Source organism: Pleurodeles waltl, chromosome 7 (assembly GCF_031143425.1).
Source record: "Pleurodeles waltl isolate 20211129_DDA chromosome 7, aPleWal1.hap1.20221129, whole genome shotgun sequence".
In the NCBI taxonomy this organism is placed as follows: Eukaryota; Metazoa; Chordata; class Amphibia; order Caudata; family Salamandridae; genus Pleurodeles; species Pleurodeles waltl.
This window is the reverse complement of record NC_090446.1, coordinates 1,258,519,610-1,258,543,304: the sequence shown is the minus strand read 5'-3', so window position 1 is coordinate 1,258,543,304 and position 23,695 is coordinate 1,258,519,610. Positions and strand designations below refer to the sequence as shown.

At 46.1% G+C, this 23,695-nt stretch overlaps 1 protein-coding gene across 1 annotated transcript in view; it reads right to left on the bottom strand.

Moving 5' to 3' along the window:
* The window catches only part of ABCC3 (ATP binding cassette subfamily C member 3), a 691,699-nt gene that overhangs the window by 162,422 nt on the left and 505,582 nt on the right, over nucleotides 1-23,695 (bottom strand). The window lies entirely within an intron of this gene.

The following is a 23,695-nucleotide window of genomic DNA, read 5'->3' as shown; positions in this document are numbered from 1 at the left end:
TTCTACGGGCGCACACAGACGATGTGTTGATAATTTTCCACGCAGGGAAGGCTTTGGATCCTCTTCGGGTTGTGGGGTTTTTGGACATCCCGGGGACGATGCAGAGAAATCCTGGGCGTGCAGGACAAAGTCACAGGAGCTGTGTCGATTCGGTGGGCGATGCAGGGAAATTTCAGTCGCACGGTAGGTGATGCATCCATTCTTCTCGCAGGAAGTCGGGCTGTGTCATTTCGGCTCGTCTATGCGTCAATCCAGTGGGCCGTGCATCAAAGTTCCTGTCCCAACGCTGGTGCTCACCTCTTGGAGAGCCATGCTGCATCATTACGATTTGGCGTGCAGTGATTTTCTCACAGCGATGCAGGCTGTGCGTTGTTTCTGGCAGGCTGTGCATCGAATTTTCGCCGCACAAGGAGTTCTTTGCAGGAGCAAGTCTTCTTGTTCCTGAGACTTCAAGGTACAGGAGGCAAGCTCTATCCAAGCCCTTGGAGAGCACTTCTCAGCACAGCCAGAGGGAAGCAAGGCAGCCGGGCAACAGCAGGGCAGCAGTCTATTGCAGAAAAACAGTCAGGTGAGTCCTTTGGGCAGCCAGACAGTTCCTCTTGACAGGCTGCAGGGTCTGGTTCAGAGTTTCTTCACCAGGGTTGTTTTGTCCAGAAGTGTCTTGAGTTAGTAGGGTCAGAGGCCCTGTTTAAATACCCAAATGTGCCTTTGAAGTGGGAGAGACTTCAAAGAGTGCCTTAGAAGTGCATCAAGTCCCCTTTCAGTTCTATCCTGTCTGCCAGGGTCCAAGTAGGGGGTTTGGCAGTCGATTGTGTGAGGGAAGGCCACTGACCTATTCAGTATGCAGACGTGTGTAGGTGTGACTGACCATCCTGTGTTTTGTCTGAGTGAAATGCACAAGGGAGCTGACAAGTAACCTAGCCAGACATGGATTGTGAGGCACAGAAGGATTTAACTGCAGAGAAATGCAGTAGCATTTCTAAAATAGTAATATTAAATCCAACTTCACCAGTCAGCAGGATTTTGTATTACCATTCTGGCCATACTAAATATGACCATGTTACTCCTTTCAGATCAGAATCTACCACTCAAACAGTATATGAGGGCAGCCCTAATGTTAACCTATCAAAGAAGCAGGCCTCACAGCAGTGTACAACGAATTTTGAAGTTCTACACTACCAGGACATATAAACTAGACAGGTATATGTCCTGCCTTTTACCTACATAGCACCCTGCCCTATGGGTTACCTAGGACCTGCCTTAGGGGTGACATATGTAGAAAAAGGGGAGTTTAAAGCTTGGCAAGTACTTTTAAATGCCAAGTCGAAGTGGCAGTGAAACTGCACACACAGGCCATGCAATGGCAGGCCTGAGGCATGGTTAAGGGGCCACTTATGTGGGTGGCACAATCAGTGATGCAGGCCCACTAGTAGCATTTAATCTACAGGCCTTGGTCACATGTAGGCACTTTACTGGGGAGTTAAAAGTAGATTAAAAAAAAACAATTGGGTATCAACCAAAGTCACCATGTTTTAAGGGAGAGAGCTTATGCACTTTGGCACTGGTTAGCAGTGGTAAAGTGTGCAGATTTGGAAAACCAGCAAAAACAGTATCCAAAATTGGAGGGAGGCAGGCAAAAAGTTAGGAGTGACCACCCTAAGGCTGTCAGGTCTAACACATACTTAAGGCTGTTAAATGTTTCCATTGCGCCTGCAAGGAAATACTTTTTCAAATCTTAAGTACATATATGCTGCTTGCGATTCGCTTGCCTCTGGTTTGGTGATTTTACCTGATTTTTGGACAGTACTATGTTTGTCACTTATGATGTACCAGAAATGTTAGTACTTCCCCTGATGTAGTGATCATCTATACGTGCCAACATATGCATTTTGTTAATTAAAATATTAATAGTTTAGTAGTTTAACCCAGCACATGTTAACATGGACTTGCTAATTCATAGGCTTATGCCTTGCCAAGGTTACTAAATCTTAAAATAGTTATTGCTAAATGATTAACATGATTAGACAGATTTTGTTTCCTCCTTCTCAAATTTTCTTATTGCTGTTATGTATAGCATTTATTGGGTGTTTTTTTTTAATGCTAATTTGTTTGAACTTCTTTAGGAGGTTTGGACAGCCTATTATGATTCTGTACTGTTAGACTTGGCATCCTTGGGGTGGTCTCCCCTAACGGTTTGCCTCTGTTCCCCAGGTTACTGATGTGTGTTTGACTCTGTTATCCAGTGCTAAAGTGCAAGTGCTCTAATGTAAAATGTATGTGTAATTGGATTGCCATGATTGGCATATTTGATTTACTGGTAAGTCCCTAGTACAATGCACTAGAGGTGCCCAGGGCCTGTAAATCAAATGCTACTAGTGGGCATGCAGCACTGGCTGTGCCACCCACATTATTAGCCCTGTAAACAGGGCTCAGACCTGCCACTGCAGTGTCTGTGTGTGCAGATTTTAACTGCCAATTCGACTTGGCAGTGTACCCACTTGCCAGGCCTAAACCTTCCCTTTTCTCACATGTAAGCCACCCCTAAGGTAGGCCCCAGGTAGCCCCATGGGCACGGTGCAGTGTATGTTTAAGGTAAGACATATACTAATGTGTTATATATGTCCTGACAGTAATATACTGCCAAATTCGTTTTTCACTGTTGCATGACCTATCTCTCTCATATGTTAACATGGGGGCTGCCTTTAAAAAAATGATTAAAGTGTAGATCCCATTTGGGAGCAGGTAGACATATGGAGTTTGGGGTCTCTGAACTCACAATTTAAAAATACATATTTTAGTAAAGTTGGTTTTGAGATTGTGTTTGAAAATGCCACTTTTAGAAAGTGGGCATTTTCTTGCTTAAGCCATTCGGTGACTCTGCCTGTTTGTGGATTCCCTGTCTGGGCAGTTTGACAGTTGGGCTGTTTGCACCTCTCTCTAGACAGTGACACAAAGGGAGCTGGGGTGTAGCCTGCATATCCTGATGAGCCATCTGTGCCAGGAGGGAGGGGTGGAGTGGTCACTTACACCTGAAAAGGCTGTGCCTGCCCTCACACAATGCAGTCTGCAACCCCCTGGTGTTTGTCTGGGGCCTAGCCTGGGCAAGGCAGGATCTCACAAACAAGAGAGACTTTCCTTTGAAGTAGGCCTACTTCAAAGGTCAAAATGGGTATAAGGAGAGTACCCATATCCCTGGAAATTAGATCACTTCTTGATATCAAGAGGAACCTCTGCCTGGAGAAGAGCTGAAGAGCTGAGCAGAAATGCTACCCTGCCTCTGACTGTGCTTTTTGGAGCTATCCTTCAGTTGCTGCTTCTGCCTGTGCAAGGGGACAAAGACTGGATTTTGTTGTGCATTCCTGCTTGTGAAGAAATCTCCAAGGGCCTGTCCTGAGCGTGCCTTCTGTTGCTGAGGTCTCAGGGCCATCAAAGCCTTCCCCTGCCAGCACCTGGACTCTCTGCTGAGACTCCTGCCCTACCACGTGGTGCCTCATTCAGTTACTGGGGCCTTGGATGGTGAAGCTGGCAGACCAAGACTGAAAATCCATGTGCAGACCGCCGTGCGGGGAAAATTTTGACGCACTGAGATGCGGCTAAGAAACAATGCGCTGCCAGCTTCATGGCTGAAATCTATGCTCCACCTGCATTGCGGCTGCAAGACCGACGTACGCGGCTGATGAAACGAACAGCAACACCCGCGGACAGAAGCTGATTACGTCGCAACCCACATAGTGTGATTTTGCTGATACCGTGCAGCAGGATTTTCGACTCAAACTTCGCTCGGTGCGGAAAAACGACACAAAGCTTATCCGGACCCGACGTGCCTGTCCGGATCAACACATCTCTTTCCTGTGGAGAGGAAAAACGCAGACCCGACTGGAGGAGAAAGGAAGCACGGTCTCTCTTGCAAGTGAGAAATCGATGCACCACTGGCCTTTTCTGATGCACGCTCGCCCGTGCACTATTATTTTGACACAACCCAGGTACATTTTCACGCTAATAGTGTTAGCGTTGTGTTCTAAAGGATTTAAGACTCTTTTCTTTTTAATTAATAACTTGACTTGTGTATGTTGGATTTTTGTTGTTTGGTCTTGTTTTGTTTAGATAAATATTACCTATTTTTCTAAACCTGCGCTGTAGTGTTTTTACTGAGTTACAGTGTGTGTTGGTACAAGTACTTTACACCTAGACTCTGAAGTTAAGCCTGCCTGCTTGTGCCAAGCTACCAAGTGGGTGAGCGGGGTTAACTAAGGGTGATTCTCCTTTACCCTGACTAGAGTGAGGGTCCAACCAAAGACCCCATTTCTAAAATGTACCTTTTTAGGGTTGAGCCAGTGTTGCATGCGCTTGCGCATGCGTTTAGCTTGCGAGACGCTTTAGGAATTTGAAAAGGGTTCGGACCCCCGTTGACGTCACGTCAGTTGTCTTTCATTGGTTCGTGGGCTTGCCTGGTAAAATCTGCTTGCCTTCATTAATGGAAGGCACGCATACGTCATGCCTTTTACAGTGGTTAGCCCTCCTCGAGGCTCGCTGTTTCCCATCAGGTTTGTGGACTACTTTCTATCTTTGCATAACATCGGCCCTGTTACAGTTCACTCGTAATTAAACCTATCGGCAAAAGTGCTGTTAAAGTTAATTGCACTTTTGCCAGTAGGTTTCATTACGAGTGAACTGTAGCAGCACGATCGCGCTGTTTTCTTTCAATTTGGGTTGGGAGTTTACAACTGCTAATAGCTGTAACTCGGAGAAATGCGAGACCCTAGTGCATTTGCTTGTTATTTTTGTCTTGAGAATTATCTACATTACTCTCATCCTTGATCTGTAACAAAAACCTTTGGACTTTATTTTAGATTGGAGTTTTCCTTGCGTGGACACATTGGTCATAATGTCAGTCTAAATTGATTTGGTGTGTAATTGTTGCTATGTCTCCACAACCTTATGGTGAGTGAAAAGATTTATTGACCTCGTTTAAGCATAATCCTGAGTAGGAATATGTTCCAGCACTTATATGGACTACTGGTATGGCTGAGTAACTGCAGAGAGGTGTCTTCTGTTGGTAGGTTCAACCTCTAATGGGCTTTTCTTAGTTCTGCAAACTTTCAGGATCTCTGTCTGTAGGTTTAGTAAGCCTCCTATCATAGCCTTGAGAATGTACAGTGCTTAATTTGTGCTGGTGGCTGAGGATGCTGAACACCTGCACTAATTTATGGGATGTGGACTTTATTTTTTATGAGACTCTGACCAGGTGCGACTCGCAGGGCTTTGTTTGGGTGGGGCAGGGGCTATTGGGAAGGTGCCGGGGCAAATCAATAATTAAAAAAGAAAATCACTTACCTGCTCCGCTCCCGAGCTGCTCCTCTCCCGTTGCTGCAGGCAGGCAAAAGCTCTCACCCTGCCCTGCGGCCAATCCTGACACTGCTCAGAGCAGCATCAGTATTGGCTGGGAGCGCACAGCCAGGGTGCTCCCAGGCAGACTAGGTGCCTGTGCAGGCTCTCTCCAGCCTGGGAACACAGTTGAGAGACAGCCGGCCAAACATACATGTTCAGTGAGGGAAGTGCACATTGCACTTCCCTCATCTCCTCATCCTCAATGCCCCATCCATTTAACAAACAAAAAGATAATAAATACAGTTTATTATCTTTTCGTTTGCTAAAGGTGATTTGCAGCGGCTGCTGCTCTGTGGTGGCAATGCTCCTCTGCCTTAAAGGAGGAGCCGCACCTGACTCTGACTAGAGGATAGCCAAACATAAGGAAGAGTGTGACTGGAAAACAGTGACAAAGGGATAAAGCAGCAATGAAAAAAAACTGCAAGAGTGAGTCAAAGAGGTAGGAATTGTAGGGTGATGTTAAAATACCTAGACCATCGATCTATTTTAAAACCCCAGCATTCAGCAGAACCAGAACAATTATTTTAAGAAACGTGCTGGGTTACTGCACTCATTTATGTAAAAGTTAAGTAAAATCCAGATTGCAATGATGGAATTATAGCTGGTCGTCTTTAAGTTAAGGTTTAAAATCTAGGCTACAATTTTCCTTTCTGATGAATCATGTACATTTCCGGGGTGTCAGCATCACAGGAGGCATTGAGTTGAGGATTAAGGGCCTAGAATCATGGTATATGAATAATAAAGAGAACATTTAGCCATACATTATTCCTCAGGGAAGTGCAGTCAATGCTACAGTACAGGCATAAAAGGGAGCAATAGACTGCTGTACGGATCCTGCTTTCAGAATCACTGAAAGATTATATTGTCTGGAGGACTGTGCAATGCTATATGACAGTGGTTCCCAACCCTTGGTCTGGGGACCTCTGGGGGTCCACAGAGCCTCCTCAAGGGGTCCGCAACTGCTTATACAATTAAATACCATTAACAGGTTAGGTCCTCAGCTTTTAGTAATGACTCAGTGGGGGGGTTCCCCGGATTCTAATAATGATTCAGTGGAGGTCCCCTGGTTGCAGTATTGATAAAGTGGGGGTCCAAAAACGTCAAAAGGTTGGGAATCACTGCCATAGGACATTAGGCCTTACACTTTCCAGACAACCTCTGTAGCTATTATTTTGCTCATCTTTCAATCAGTCGATCTTTTATGATTCATTGTTTACCAAAACTGTCTATAGCCAATCTACAACCAGGCGCAAACACTGTTGGTGTCAGATTTTAGCTTACAAGTATACAAATCCATTTATGGTCTTTTTCCCTGCACAAGTTCCTTCAGATGTTTTATCTGATGGTGTTGGCATGAGAAAGACAGGTCAGTCAGCGGAGTGGATCAACACCACATGCCTTTCCTCTTTATGAGTTGTAAAATGCAGAAATGGGATATAAAACGAACCCGGATGTGCCCGGGTGGTAATGGAATTTCCTACTAGGTGATTTTACCATATAGTATTTTCAACGAGTTCAGAATTAGGCCCCAGTATTTTGCTATTTTCCAATAATCCTGCCTGCCAAGCAAAAACCATAATGAAAATTTGCAAAGGTAGATGAATCATCAAATCAAGTTTGCAGAGATAATGGGCATGTTAAGACAACCTTCAGAGTATCTTGAGTGAAAAATCCTCCTCATATTCTATTAGTCATGGATACAGCAGAAAAATACAATAATTTGTCTACAATATTAGCCATAATGTAGTTTAGAATACTACTTTAAGCATTTGAGATTAAATTATCCTTCCTGTTGTCAGCATATTCAACTTTTATCACATTTCCCTTGCACTGTATTGCACTTGTTTAACTCTTTTGAATCAATATGAACACACTGCCTAAAATGCCCTCCCAGACATGTACGTCTGGTCGCAGCATGTCCTAGCAAATGTAGACAGGTGTCAGTTTGCAGCAACCACCCCTACACATGTTATATTCTGCTCTTTTAAATTCAATGTGAGCATTTTATATTAACAGTGAACATATAACACTGATATGATAAAGACAGATAGAAGCTAAGTCATAAAGAACGTACCCAGGAGGGATTAACACACTATACTATTCTATTGATAATCACAAAAGAGTATAACATTAAATCTGATATGTACATTGATTTAAAGTGATTATGTACCAAAAGTGCCAAGGAATAAAGAACAGAACAGAAGAGAAAACAAATTTGATCCCATAATTTATGCATAAAGAGCCAGCATGTGCCTAATCATTATGCAATGTCTCCATGGGCCAATATGGATGTTTCCATCATCCATCTGCACAGGAAGTGACAACAATGGTTTTCCCCATCACTCATCTACACAGGAAGAGGCATCTCTGGAGTTCTCATAATCCATCTGCAAAGAAGGTGACAAAACTGGATCTCCCATCATACATCTGCATATGAAGTAAGATTATTGGTTTCCCATCAAAACTGTCTTTAAAAGAAGAAGCCAAGCAAGAGGAGTCATTTCCATCATCCACTTGCAGAGGAAACGGCATCACTGGATTTCCCATCGTTCATCTGCACAGGAAGTGACATCCCTGGTTTCCTGACAAAATTACTGTTAAAAGATGAAGCCAAGCAAGAGTGATTTCCATCACCAATCAGTAAAACAAAGTGAAATCACTGCATTTCCCATCATTCATCTGCACAGGAAATGCCAGCATTGCACTTTCCACTGCAATATCACTGGATTTCCAATCATTCATCTGCACAGGAAATGACATCTCTGGATTTTCCATTATCCACAGGCACAGAAAGTGACCATTGGATTTCCCATCACTCATCTGCACAGGAAGTGACATCACTCCTCTTCACTCCCAGTACCTACTTAATGGCTGTCACAGTGTCGATGCATAGCGGGCACGTCACTGTCACGCCAAAGGCAAGCCCATTTGCTCCCATCCTAACGTGGCCTGCCAAGAGTCAAGAACCCTCTCCCCCCCCCTCGAGCTGCTAAAACACTGCAACCTTCTGCACCCTAAAACCCAGCCGCTGCTCCACATGCTGCTACGTCGCTGCGCCACACAACACCGGGGGAGCATTTTTCTGCACGTTCTGCAAGTTTTCATGCACTTACTGACACCCAGCACTCACCGTACTGATAGCACCCAACATCCCTATCTCTGACACTCCACATCCCCAATTCACCAAGTAGTGTGCATAGCCTTCATCAAAGCAGCAAAAGTTAGAAACTATTCAGTAACTATTTCCAACCTATCTGCAAGTATGCAGTGTGCTATTCTAAATAAAATCCTTGGCCACCCTCAAGCCTGCAACAATCCAGAGTAGCAGCCAGGCACCTTATCCACTTTCTGAAATTTCGGAAGTGCATACTAGATATTGGAGCCTAAACATTTCCAGAGATGCTGCCAACATTGATGTGCTACTTTTACAGCTAAGGACATTAGGGTGAGGAAGCAAGACACTCTCTAAGACCACCTCATATAACAATAGAGGTTCCCCTGCAAAGCAAACCTCATGACTTTTGGGATCAGCTTCCAGGGATAACCGTCTCATTAGACATTGAAACTGAGCAACAAAATATTATGTCATAATTCAGAACGTCCATTCCGCCCTGATGCAAAGGTCACATAATTTTATGAAAAGCAATATGCAGTTTATCTCTTTCCCATATTAGTAGGCGTAGGTGGAACTCACAGAGTTTCCCTCTGCAGAATTCCACTGGGTTAGACAAAAATTCAGCAACATTCTGTGGAGTTCTGTGAGCAGGCGTGATTTGGGCATCTTGCATTGCTTGTGCTGATTTTTAGTTCCAGGAGCTTGTTCTGCACTATAAAATAAGATCTAACAGCACCACATGCTTCTTTCTGCTGCTTCAGTACATTTTCTTGTGCTGCAGCTTTCTCAACACGAACGGTCAAAACCTGCCACGACCACCTTGAGAAATCATGTTGGGAGGCATTCTAACACCAGAAAATTACTCTAAGTGATCCATCTTGCTTGTGCTCACCAGCTTTGGCAACCCATGTGTGAGAAACAAACTCGCCTATGAGCTGGAGACAATGCCGTAGTCTGTTTCCCGCTAGGGCAGCGGCTGGAAACTCAGGTTTCTGCCTGCTGAACTAGCAGGAAACCCTTAATAACTCCACCTGGGGAGGTTGCTGTATAGGCGGCAGTCACCCTATGAGTAGTTTAGCAGACAGAGTTTTCCATCCACCAAACTCAAAATCAGTCCTATAATGTCATGAACAGGCTTGAAACTCACTGGGTCAGCACGCATTTAAATTTGGGTTACTTTCACTCGTGAAGCTTAAAAATGAAGAAAGCATTTCCCTAGGAGCAAATAATCACTGAGACTGAACCAGGTGTAAGGTGTGAGGTCCTAAAGGACAACATGATGGTTACTTCTGTCAAATATTGTATGGGTTCAGGAAATCTTCAGAATCATGCCTGACGACACAACCTCATTAGATTGGCTTCCTTTTGTGCGGCCAGTCAGTGCTCAAGGTGCTGTATATCTATTTTTCATTTTTACACATTGTGTAGTTTTCTTTCTGCATTTTTCTCAGTTAGCTGTTTGTTAGGAGTAATTGGAACCTGAATTTCCTTACTAAAATCATCTCGTTTTTTTTTTCCCCCACAAGACACAGTGATTTTAAAGATCACTTGCCTTCACCCTCCTCAGTACCATGGTGCTGAATTTTAAAGTCTATGTTCACATGGAATGGTTGCGGCTACGCAACCAATGATGTAACACACTTGCTTTTGCAGCTCCTGGGCCCGGTGCCAAATATTAGCATTTAACCTGTCTTAGTGGGCTCTCAAGGGCCCAAGGTGACCAATATTGGAAGATGGCCCTCAGTAAATCAATGAATCAATGAATCAATCAATCAATCAAAGAGACTTATAGAGCGTGCTACTCACCCGTTAGGGTCTCAAGGCGCTGGGGGGGAACGGGGGGTGGAGAGAGGGGGGAGTGGAGGGGAGATCTCTGTTCGAAAAGCCAGGTTTTAAGGTTTTTCCTGAAGAGTAGGAGGTCCTGGGTCTTGCGGAGGTGGGTGGGGAAGGGAGTTCCAGGCTTTGGGGGCCAGATAGGAGAAGGATCTGCCTCCAGTGGTGGTGTGTTTGATGCGGGGGACTGTGGCGAGGGAGAGGTCGGCGGAGCGGAAGTGGCGTGTGGGAGTGTGGGAGTGTGGAAGGTCACTCTTTCGTTGAGGTAGGTCGGGCCGGTGTTGTGGAGGGATTTGTGTGTGTGGATGAGGATCTTAAAGGTGATCCTTTTGTCTATGGGGAGCCAGTGGAGGGATTTGAGGTGTGGTGAGATGTGTTCATGTCGGGCAGGTCGAGGATGAGTCGTGCTGCTAAGTTCTGGATTCGTTGTAGTTTGCGATTGAGTTTTAGTGTGGTGCTAGCGTAGCGGGCGTTGCCGTAGTCAAGCCTGCTGCTGATGAGTACGTGGGTGACTGTCTTTCTGGTCTCTGTGGGGATCCATTTGAATGTCTTCTTCAGTGTGCGGAGTGTGTTAAAACATGAGGAGGTGAGGGCGTTGATTTGTTGGGTCATAGAGAGGGAAGGGTACAGGATGACACCAAGGTTGCGTGCGTGGTTTGTGGGGGTGGGTGCGGGGCCTAACGTGGTGGGCCACCAAGAGGGGTCCCAAGTGTTTTTGTGTGGACCAAAAATGATTATTTCGGTTTTGTTGGAGTTGAATTTAAGGTGGTTGGCTGTCATCCAGGCAGCGGTGTCAAGGAGTGCAGCGTGTAGGTTGGTTTTGGCGGTGGTGGGGTTGCGGGTTAGGGAAAAAATGAGTTGTTTGTCATCAGCGTATGAGAGGATGGTGATGACATGGGGTTTGAGGATGTTGGCTAGTGGGGCCATGTAGATGTTAAAGAGTGTGGGGCTGAGGGAGGAGCCTTGTGGGACTCCGCATATGATTTTGGTGGTGGAGGATTGGAAGGGTGGGAGAAGGACTTTTTGGGTTCTGTCGGTAAGGAAGGAGGTGAGCCAGTTCAGGGCTAAGTGGCGGATCCTGGCGTCGTGTACGGAGTGTGTGGTGGCAGACAGTGTCAAAGGCTGCAGAGAGGTCCAGGAGTATGAGTACTACGGTCTCGCCCATGTCGACTCTGGATCTGATTTCGTCGTTGCAAGCAATGAGAGCGGTTTCCGTGCTGTGATTCTTGCGGAACCCAGATTGGGAGGGGTAAAGTGTGTGGTTTGTCTCGAGGAAGTGGGATAGGCGGGAGTCGACTAGTTTTTCCCTGACCTTGGCTGGGAAAGGGAGAAGGGAGATGGGACTGTAGTTGGAGAGGTCGTCTGGGTCGGCTTTGTTTTTTTTTAGGAGCGCAGTGACTTCCGCGTGTTTCCAGAGGTCAGGGAAAGTGGCGGTTGCCAATGAGCTGTTGATTATGGCTCGGAGTTTAGGGGCTATGGTGGGACTGGCCTTGTTGTATATTCGGTGTGGGCATGGGTCGGAGGGGGAGCCAGAATGAATGGAGTTCATTGTCTTTTCAGTTTCTTCGTCGGTGGTGGGGGCCCAGGTGGTGAGTAGGTTGGGGGGTGTGTGCGGTGGGTTTGTGTTGGGTGGGTGGGGATTGTGTGTGGAGGGTGTGTGTGGTATGAAGCTGTTGTGTATGTCCTGGATTTTGCGGTGGAAATGATTTGAGAGGGAGTTGCAGAGGGTTTGTGTGTGGGTGGGGTCTCAGTTGCTGGCTTTGGGTTTGAAGAGCTCTTAGATGATGGTAAAGAGTTCTTTGCTGCTTTGAGAGTTGTTGTCAATACGTTCCTTGTAGTGTGCTCTTTTGGTGGTGCTTATGAGTTGGTGGTAGATGCGTGTGGTGGTTTTGAGGGCGGAGAAGTTTGTGGCAGAGGGTTCTTCTCTCCAAGTTTTCTCTGCTTTGCAGCATTTGCGTTTGGACTTGTGGAATTCAGTGGTGAACCATGGGGCGTTCTTGATATTGCGGGTGGTGATGTTTTTTTTGAGGGGTGCGAGAGCGTCGGCACAGGTGGTGATCCATTTGTTGAGGTTGTGTGTGGCGATGTTGGGGTCGGTGGTGTTGAGTGGGGGGGGGTTGTGTCAGTTGGGAGTTCAGGTGCTCCGTGGGGATCTTGTCCCACATGCAGCAGGTGGTGGTGTGTTGGTAGTGGTTTGTTGTAGGAGAAGTGGACGCAATGGTGGTCTGTCCATTGGAGTTTGGTGGTGTGGGTGTAGGTGACGTGTTGGCTTGCAGTGAAAATTGCGTCAAGTGTGTGTCCAGCCGAGTGGGTGGGGGATGTAACCAGTTGTTTGAGTCCCAGGTTGGTGAGGTTGTCCAGGGGGGAGGAGGAATTGTGGTCTTGGGGGTTTTCCAGGTGGAAGTTGAAATCGCAGAGGAGTATGTAGTCTGTGGAGGTGAGAGCGTGCGTGCTGATGGTGTTAGTGATGGTGTCGCAGAAGGGAGGGCGTGGTCCAGGGGGTCTGTATATGAGTGTGCCTCTGAGGGTGGTGGTGTTGTTGGTGTGGATCAGGAAGTGCATGTGTTCTGCGTTGTTAAGGGTGTCGAGTGTGTCGGTGGTGACCTTGATGGTGTCTCTGTGAAGGATGGCGATGCCGCCTCCAGGTTTGTTAAGGCGGTCTTTGCGTTGGAGTTTGTAGCCCTCCGGGGTGGCTGTGGCTGTGTCTGGCTTGGATATGAGGTTTGTCCATGTTTCTGTGAGGAAGACTATGTCGGGTGAGTGTGATGTGATGAGGTCCCAGAGTTCTATGGCATGTTTGTGTAGGGACCGGGTGTTTAGTAGCAGACAGCTGAGATCGTTGCGGGTTGTGTGGTGGTTGTCAGCTCCACTGAGCAGAGGGATTGCCATATTTTGTGCCTAGAGCTCTGCCACAGGGCATTTCAAAATGGCAGCCACCTGGGCTAATACCAGCCGCAGATGAGCAGTGATGGGCTGATATTGCAGCTTCCTTGGAGGATTGCTAAGCCTTGCTGGCCGCAGTGAGTGTGGGACTTAACTTGGCGGACCCTGCTGTTGTGAGGGGATGATTGAGTAGATGGATTTGCTGGAGGTGGCTGACTACCTTCTGGGGCCTCCTCACATACATTTGGATTGATAGAGTCACATATATTTTCACATTGTGGTGCAGCAAGTCAGTGCTTGGTATACACCATCATTACTATGGCTCAGACCTCAGGGGCCTGCTAGGGGATGGTGTGAATTGATGTTGGCAGGGGACTGTAATGCCCTGGCGCTGCATGAACTGGACTTTTATGAGAGCTGATGCCCATGAACAATCGTCAATGGTATGGCACTATCTCCCAGATAGAATATTCACATCAAGATCAGTAAATGACCCACAGGGGTCTGATTTTTTTTTGACTGTTGTCAGGGTCATTATACAGTACAAGGCTATGCAGGACGATTTTGTTGTGTGTCACGCTCTTCTCTCCCTATCCACAGTTGCTCTTACAATCCCTGTTTGTATGACGTTATGCATAAATTGAGCTCCAAAAACAGCTGGAATAGTTGTTGCTCAAAGGTTAATTTGTGCTTTCCCCTAAGTGACATCATCCTTTAGGACAGCTGTTCACCCCTATCATTTCAGATGCAAGAGGTGACATTGAATGCACATTCAACTAAACTGAATGAGATTTTGCAGGCCATTCTCAATACCAAAGGGGCTTTTGAGACAAAGACTGCTGCAATGGTTATTGATATTAACCATCTCAATAAGGATCATAAGAAGCTTAAAGACAAGGTGCTCACTAAAGAATTATCTCTAGCATATTCAGGACCAATCCTGACTATCCTGCAATAGATTGTGGAAGAACAGATATGAGAAATTGCTAAATTGCAGATTGAGGATGCCCAAAGTAGGTCATGGCACAATAATATCCAGTGACAGGTGAAGGAAGTTGACTCTGTATATACTATCTCAAAGTGAGAGATAGTGTGCACAGAGTCCAAGGGTTCCCTTCCTGCACTGTTTTCTTTTCTTTTTTCTTCTGGGGCCTACTTGCAGTTACTGCGGGGGCAACACCTCCAGAATCCTTGGGACAGGACTGGCACTGGACAAGTTCCTCGCTTGGGCTCTGACGAACCTCTGGGTAGTCATTTCCAAGGAGACAATCAAGGGGGAGGTCTGTACTGACTACCACCCTTTTCCAGCTGAAAGTACCACCCACTTCTAGGGGCACTAAAGCCACAGGCCTACTAGTGACCTTGTCTGGGCTAACCCTTACTCTGGCAGTCTCACCTGGGATGTACTGGTTTGAGAACACCAGTCTGTCATGCACAATAGTCTGATTGGCACAAGTGTCTCTCAGGGCAGTGGCTGGGATTCCATTCACCAGTAGGCGGTAGAAGTGTCTACTTCCCTCTGGAATCTCCAACTCACCTGTTGGGCCCTTTCTCCAGTTGAAGGCTATGAGGACCTCCTCATCTGAGGAGTCATCACCAATGGCTACACTGGTCGCCCCTGGGGTTTTGCTAGAGGGTTTGTTTTTGGGACAAGAGGTGTCCTTGGTGTGGTACCCTATCTGTCTACAGTTGTGGCACCATGCCTTAGTGGCATCCCAGTTCTTACCCTGGTACCCACCTTTGTTTTGGGTTGTGTCTTGGGGGCCACCCACCTGGACTGGGTTTTGGGGGCCTACAGAGGACACCTTTTGTTTATTTCTAGTGTCAACCGCTGTCTCCTGGGAAGGCTTTCTTTTGTTCACCGTCAGTGGAAGTTTTGGTTACCCAAGTCTTGACTCAGTGGTCTGCCTTCTTTCCCAATCAATACTTGGGGAGAAATTGGACCTAGGTCTACCAGATATTGGTGCAACATTTCATTGAAGGAGTTACTTAAAATGTGTTTTTTCATAAATAAATTAAAAAGCCCATCATAGTCATGCACTTCATTTCCTGTTACCCAACCATCCAGTGTTTTTACTGAGTAGTCTACAAAATCAACCCAGGTCTAGCTCGAGGATTTGTGAGCCCCCTGAATCTAATCCTGTACTCCTCAGTTGAGAATCCAAAGCCCTCAATCAGGGTAGCCTTCATGAAGTCATAAGGTTCTGCATCTCTACCAGAGAGTGTGAGGAGTCTATCCCTACACTTTCCAGTGAACATTTCCCAAAGGAGAAATCCCCAGTGAGATGTGCTTACTTTTCTGGTTGCACAAGCCCTCTCAAAAGCTGTGAACCATTTGGTGATGTCATCACCTTCTTCATATTTAGTTACAGTCCCTTTGGGGATTTGAAGGATGTCAGTATTCTCTCTGACCCTATTTAAGTTGCTGCCACCATTTACTGGAGTTAAACCCATTTCCCTTTCTATGGCTAGGAGCTGCTTCTCTAAAGCCAATCTCTTGGCCATCCTTGCTAAAAGGATGTCCTCTTCATTGAGGCTGCCCTCAATACTTACAAAGAAACTGGTCTCCCCTGTGGATGGACCAGGCTCTCTGACCTTGATTTTGGGGACAGGGTTCTAGGAGCCCTGCCCCCCCTATTTAGGACAGAAGTGGGGAGTTCTTCCTCCTGTTCACTAATTTCCCTATCTGAAGGACTATCCTCCATATCAGAGGGGTGGTCCCTTGTGAACTCTGCCAAGAGCTCCTGGAGCTTTGCCTTGGTAGGGTTGGACCCAGTTTTTATCTTTTTTTATCTTATAGAGAAACCTTAACTCTGATATCCCTAGATGCAGGTAAGGGGTGAGGTTGAGTTCCATTACTGTCTCATCTGTTTGACTCATTATCACTCTAAAAGTTGGGATTACTTTTTAAGAATCTAAAAACTTCTTCTAGAACTTAAATCCTAACTTGTACAAACTTTTAAACTTCAAAAGACATGCTAACAGGGACTTACACAAGGCCCTAGCAGGACTTTTACAAAAATAGTCACATTGAAAACAATCAATTTCTAATGACAATTTTTGGAATTTTAGTCATGTGATCAGGTATTGGCTGAGTAGTCCAGCAAATGCAAAGTCTTAGACCCCACCGCTGATACACCAGTGTAGGAAGTTGGCTCACTATATACTATCTCAAAGTGAGAGATAGTGCACACAGAGTTCAAGGATTCCCCTTAGAGATTGATAGTGGCAAAATTAGATAATACTAATGCTCTATTTTGTGGTAGTGTGGTCGAGCAGTAGGCTTATCAGAGGGTAGTGTTAAGCATTTGTTGTATACACACAGGCAATAAATGAGAACACACACTCAAAGACTTAACTCCAGGCCAATAGGTTTTTATATAGAAAAATATTATTTTCTTTATTTTAGAACCACAAGATTCAGAATTTAGTTAAGTACATAAATTGTAAGGTACTTCACACTGTTAAGTATGGAACTTTGAATTAAAACAGTGGTATACACAGTTTTGGCAAAATGGCAATAAGCTATTTTAAAAGTGGACACACTGCAAAAATCAACAGTTCCTGGGGAGGTAAGTTTTGGTTAGTTTCTCAGGTAAGTAAAGCACTTACAAGTTCACTTTCCTGGGCATAGGCAGCCCACTGTTGGGGGTTCAAGGCAACTCCAAACCCACAGCACCAGCTACACAGGGCCGGTCAGGTGCAGAGGTCAAAGGAGGGCCCAAATAACATAGGCGCCTATGGAGAACAGGGATGCCAGTCTGCTAGCAGGTAAGTACCTGCGTCCTTGGGGAGCAGACCAGGTTTTTTTTTGTAGAGCACTGGGGGTGGGGGGGGGGGGGGGGGACACAGGTACACAAAATACACCCTCAGTGGCACAGGGACGGCCGGGTACAGTGTGCAAAGTAGGTGTCAGGGTTTTGCGTTGAAAGCAATGGAGGGACCTGGGGGTCACTCTGGTGATGCAGGCAGGGCACAAGGGGGATTCTTGGGCCAGTCACTGACTGGGCTAGGATGAGGGCCACCTGCTGGTCACTCCTGCACTGGTAGGTGTTTGCTCTCGGTCCTGGGGGCTGCGGGTGCAGTGTTTGGTCCAGGCATCGGGTTCCTTTGTGCAGGGAGGGTGACACAGGGTGTCTGTCATTGGAGTTGCCTGGGGGTCCTCTCTGCTGTGTTGGTTCTCCTGAACTCAAGCCGTGGGCGTCAGATGCAGAGTGTGAAGACTCACACTTCCGGAGTGAGGCGCGAGTCTCTTTAAAGATGGTTTCTTGTTGCTGTTTTTGGACAGAGCTGCTGTTCTCGGAGGTTCTTGGTCCTTCAGTTGCGGGGCAGTCCTCTGAGTCCTCCGAGGTTGCTGGTCCCCCTGGGTGCGTCACTGTGCAGGTTCTTTGAGTCTGGAGACAGGCCAGTGGGGCTGGGGCCAAGTCGGTTGTTGTCTTCGTCGTCTCTGCGGGGCTTTCAAGTCAGCAGTCCTTCTTCTTTTTCAGGTTACAGGAATCTGGTTTCCTGGGTTCAGGGTCGCCCCTAAATACTCAATTTAGGGGTGAATTTAGGTCTGGGGGCAGTAGCCAGTGGCTACTGTCCTTGAGGGTCACTACACCCTCTTTGTGCCTCCTCACAGTGGGCAGGGGGGCACATCCCTATTGGGGGAAATCCTCCAAAGCAAGATGGAGGATTTTCTAAGGCAGGGGTCACCTCAGCTCAGGACACCTTAGGGGCTTTCCTGGCTGGAGAGTGACTCCTCCTTGTTTTTCTCATTATCTCCTCTGGACTTGCCACCAAAAGTGGGGGCTGTGTCCGGGGGTGGGCATCTCCACTAGCTGGAGTGCCCTGGGGCATTGTAACATGAAGCCTGAGCCTTTGAGGCTCACTGCTAGGTGTTACAGGTCCTGCAGGGGAGAGGTATGAAGCACCTCCACCCAGCGCAGGCTTTGTTTCTGGCCTCAGAGAGCACAAAGGCTCTCACCCCATGGGGTCAGAAACTCGTCTCAGTGGCTGGCTGGCACAGACCATTCAGTCCTGGATAAAATACAGGGGGCATCTCTAAGATGCCATCTGTGTGCATTTTGTAATAAATCCAGCACTGGCATCAGTGTGGGTTTATTATTCTGAGAAGTTTGACACCAAACTTCTCAGTATTCAGTGTAGACATTATGGAGCTGTGGAGTCTGTTTTGACAAACTGCCAGACCATATACTTAATATGGCTACCCTGCACTTACAATGTCCAAGAATGGACTTAGAGACTGTTAGGGCATAGTGCTCATGCAGCTATGCCTTCACCTGTGGTATAGTGCACCCTGCCTTAGGGCTGTAAAGCCTGCTAGAAGGGTGACCTACCTATGCCACAGGCAGTGGGTTGTGGGCATGTCACCCTGAGGGGGATGCCATGTCGACTTTGCTTTTTCCTCCTCACCCACACACACAATCTTCACAGGCAGTATGCATGTGTTAGGCAAAGGGGTCCCTTACGGTGGCACAACACATGCTGCAGCCCTTATGGACCTTCCCTGGTCACAGGGCCCTTGGTACCACTGGTACATTTTACAAGGGGCCTATCTGTGTGCCAGAGGTGTTCCAGTTGTGGAAACAATGGTACATTTCTAATGAAACACTGGGCCCTGGTTAACAAGTTCGCAGCACACTTCTCAGTCAAGTCAGCATCAAAAACAGGCAAGAAGTGGGGGGGTGGGGGGGGGGTAACTGCAACAGGGAGACATTTTCCTACAACTTCTTGCCAGAAAAATTGACGAGCCATTGTACGGAACTGTATCTGGAGGACTGGCACATTGCAGAAGTGTAAAATGGTAGACCCACCCAAATGCTATCATAGGAACAGGCGCATGGGGTCCTGGGTGGTCTGACTCATCCGGTGGCCTCGCTGCACCTTATGGTGACCCACTTGTCAATTGCAGGGACAGATGTTTTATCCTACAACATACCCCCAGAACATGGCCATTGGAATATATGGGGAGGTGCATTTTTCCCGATTTTACTAGGGAAATTAATTGACAGCACAACCCCTTATTCGTCAAATTGAAATTGCTCCAACTCAAAATTACCTATGTAATCTTGTTTCCAGCCTGACCTCATGTTGTGCACATTGATTTTTCCACCTCTCTGGAGGAGGTCTGGAAATGGTTGGAGACCATAGGGGTGAGCATGGATGACAGACCAATTAACTGCATGGGCACAGAAAGAAGTTTGGTGAGAAGGGGGCAGCCAGGCAAGCAGCACTGCCCTTTTGGGGGACCCTCGAGGAAGCAAGCAGCAGTAGAATGTGCCCAAGTGATGGAGCATTGAGTCATCTCTGGTCACTAACAACTTTGTTAGGCACAGATTGTGAGACAGCGGTGGTTGCTGGTCTGGCTTTACTTCTGGCTGTGAATGAGGTTCAATGAGAATGCACACATGGCCTGCCTGCAGCATGTAGACTATCAAAAGTATACTGCTAGGCAGTGTAAACAAAGATGCCAAAGTGGGTGGGCTGCAGGCCCACCTGCTTAGGTCTGGATACCTCAAGCTCTTAATGGTGCAATTTGTGACAGTTCTGGTTTGCTTCTTCATACTCAAACAGATATAAACTCTGCCTTTATCTGTTTCTACTCACCCTTATACAAAACCCCACAACCTGAGGTTCAATTGGGCTTTCAACAATGCTTATAAACACTGCCTTTCCCATTTCTAACAGCAGATCAAGCCCTTTCCCTCGAGGCCTCCAAAAACAATAGGAGGAAATAGCTGCTGTGATTGCCTCGACCTCACCAAGGAAGACCCTGGGCCATGACAGCCTTCCTGGGAAAATTTACACTGCATATGAAGGCCAGTTCACACCTCAATTATTGTCTGTATTTAACCCCTTCGCTGCCAGGACTTTTCCCCCTCCTTTGCCGAGCCTTTTTTTGGCTATTTGGGGCAGTTCGCGCTTAGGCCCTCATAACTTGTTGTTCACATAAGCTACCCATGCCAAATTTGCGTCCTTTTTTCCCAACATTCTAGGGATTCTAGAGGTACCCAGACTTTGTGGGTTCCCCTGACGGAGACCAAGAAATTAGCCAAAATACAGTGAACATTTTGTTTTTTTCAAAAAAATGGGAAAAAAGGGCTGCAGAAGGCAGCTCGTGGTTTTTTCCCTGAAAATGGCACCAACAAAGGGTTTGTGGTGGAAAGATCACCATCTTCCCAGCTTTCAGGAACAGGCAGACTTGAATTGGAAAATCCGATTTTTCAATACAATTTTGACATTTTACTGGGACATTCCCCATTTTTACAATTTTTTGTGCTTTCAGCCTCCTTCCAGTTAGTGACCAAAATGGGTGAGAAACCAAAGCTAAACATTTCTGAAAAGTAGACAAAATTCTGAATTCAGCAAGGGGTCATTTGTGTAGATCCTACAAGTGTTTCCTACAGAAAATAACAGCTGAAATAAAAAAATATTGAAATTGAGGTGAAAAGAACAGCCATTTTTCTCCACGTTTTACTCTGTAACTTTTTCCTGCGATGTCAGATTTTTTAAAGCAATATACCGTTACGTCAGCTGGGCTCTTCTGGTTGTAGGGATATTTAGGGTTTGTAGGTTCATCAAGAACTCTAGGTACCCAGAGTCAATAAATGAGCTGCACCTTGCAATGGGTTTTTATTCTATACCGGGTATACAGCAATTTATTTGCTGAAATATAAAAAGTGAAAAATAGGTACCAAGAAAACCTTTGTATTTCCAAAATGGCCACAAGATAAGGTGTTGAGAAGCAGTGGTTATTTGCACATCTCTGAATTCCGGGGTGCCCATACTAGCATGTGAATTACAGGGCATTTCTCAAATAGATGTCTTTTTTACACAATGCCTTACATTTGGAAGGATAAAATGTAGAGAAATACAAGGGGCAATAACACTTGTTTTGCTATTCTGTGTTCCCCCAAGTCTCCCGATAAAAATGGTACCTCACTTGTGTGGGTAGGCCTAGTGCCCACAAAAGAAAATGGCTCATAACACAACGTGGACACATCACATTTTTTCACAGAAAAAAGAGGTGTTTTTTACAAAGTGCCTACTTGTGGATTTTGGCCTCTAGCTCAGCCGGTACCTGGTCAAACCTAGCAAACCACTGCATTTATGAAAACTAGACACCTAGGGGAATCCATGAAGGGGTGACTTGTGGGGATCTGACCAGGTTCTGTTACCCAGAATCCTGTGCAAACCTCAAAATTTGACCAAAAAAAAAAACACTTTTTCCTCTCATTTCGGTGACAGAAAGTTCTGGAATCTGAGAGGAGCCACAAATTTCCTTCCACCCAGCGTTCCCGAAAGTCTCCCGATATAAACTGTACCTCACTTGTGTGGGTAGGCCTAGTGCCCACGAAAGGAAATGGCCCAAAACACAACGTGGACACATCACATTTTTTCACAGAAAACAGTGCCTACCTGTGGATTTTGGCCTCTAGCTCAGCCGGCACCTGGTGAAACCTAGCAAACCAGTGCATTTTTGAAAACTAGAAACCTAGGGGAATCCAAGATGGGGGGACTTGTGGGGCTCTGAACAGGTCTATTACCCAGAATCCTTTGCAAACCTCAATATTTGGCCAAAAAAACACTTTTTCCTCTCATTTCGGTGACAGAAAGTTCTGGAATCTGAGAGGAGCCACAAATGTCCTTCTACCCAGCGTTCCCTAAAGTCTCCCAATAAAAATGGTACCTCACTTGTGTGGGTAGGCCTAGCGCCCACAAAAGGAAATGGCCCAAAACACAACGTGGACACATCACATTTGTTCACAGAAAACAGAGGTGTTTTTTGCAAAGTGCTTACCTGTGGATTTTGGCCTCTAGATCAGCCGGCCCAAGGGGGAGGCAGAAATGGCCTAGAATAAATTTGCCCCCCCCCAACACCCCTGGGGAGCGACCCTTGCCTATGGGGTTGCTCCCCCTGCGTGACATTGGCGCCAAAGAGGGTCAGAAATGGTCTAAATACAATTTGCCCCCCAGGGGAGCGACCCTTGCCTAAGGGGTCGCTCCCCATCTGTAAAACAACAACAACAACAAAAAATCCCCCGGTGTCTAGTGGTTTCTGCCCCCTTTGGGGGCAGATCGGCCTAATTAAAATAGGCTGATCTGACCCCCAAGGTGGCAGAAATGGCCTAAAATTAATTTGCCCCCCAGGGGAACGACCCTTGCCTAAGGGGTCGCTCCCCTTGAGTGAAATTCACGAGAAAAAAAAACTCCCTGGTGTCTAATAGTTTCTGTCCCCCTTGGGGGCAGATTGGTCTCATAAAAATAGGCCAATCTGCCCCCAGTGGGGGCAGAAATGGCCTAAATATAATTTGCCCCCTATGGGAGCGACCCTTGCCTAAGGGGTCGCTCCCCACCTCTAAAATCAAAAACAAAACAAAAAACAAAAAAATATCCCTGGTGCCTAGAGGTTTCTGCACCCCCGGGGGGGGGGGGCAGAAACCTCTGTGCACTTTCTGTGCAGACACCCACTTTTGTCTAGTGTCGCCTATGAGTTGTGTAGCTATAGCAAAAATGCTGCTTAAGGTGCTATATTATTTTTCAAGTACACCAGTCCTGTTACCTCACCAACTCTTCAATTAACTCAACATTACCCAGTCCCAGCTAATATGTAGAGTTTGAGGTGGAGTGCGGAGTTCTGGCAAAACTCCACCAAACACTGCATTGGTCTAGTGACCACTAGACTCATAATGAGGCCCTTAGTGAGCTAAAGACTTCCATCTATGTTTTGTATATAATTTGATGATTATAAACGTTATTTCTCGCACCGTAACTTTAAAACCCCCATTCAATAGTTTGTATCCTGGCCGATGTAATATTTCTAAATTTTTATCCCAATTGATTTCTAGTAATTCAATATTATTGAAGGAACACTTTCCCTTATATTTGGTAGCAAATAGCTTGGTGGGCTGCAGAGTTAACCTTGATATCACAAGTTCATATCGTAACAGAGCTCACCCAGATCTTAATTTTTTACAAATAAGTCATTGAGCTTGGCAAAGGTACCTGATGGTGACCAAGGTTTTTCTTGGCACATGCATAGCTTAGTCCTTGTGCTGTGGATTCTCAAGTAAAGCATGGTAAACCTTTCTCTATTTACAAGTACCTTCTTCACAATGAGCATTACAATAGCAACATTGAGTAGATTATTGTAGTTAGAAGAAAGGTCAATTCAGTGCACCCTTCCTTTTTGAACTATACCCGATTAACCAGCCATATTTAAAAGGATATAATACATTAAGGTACAAGGCATGCTTCTATAGTTATACTCAATGAGTGTTGTTTCACAACAGTTTCCACTGCCATGTCCTGTTTCCTCTGCTCTCATATATTTTTAGCATTCTGTGCTAATTCCAGTGTTGGGATTTTACAATACTTCATCTTGTTCTAGCAGGTGACATTTATAATGCTTCTAATCAAGACGAACACTTATACTCCCAAGGGCAATATAATAATCCAACAGTCCAATCTTTC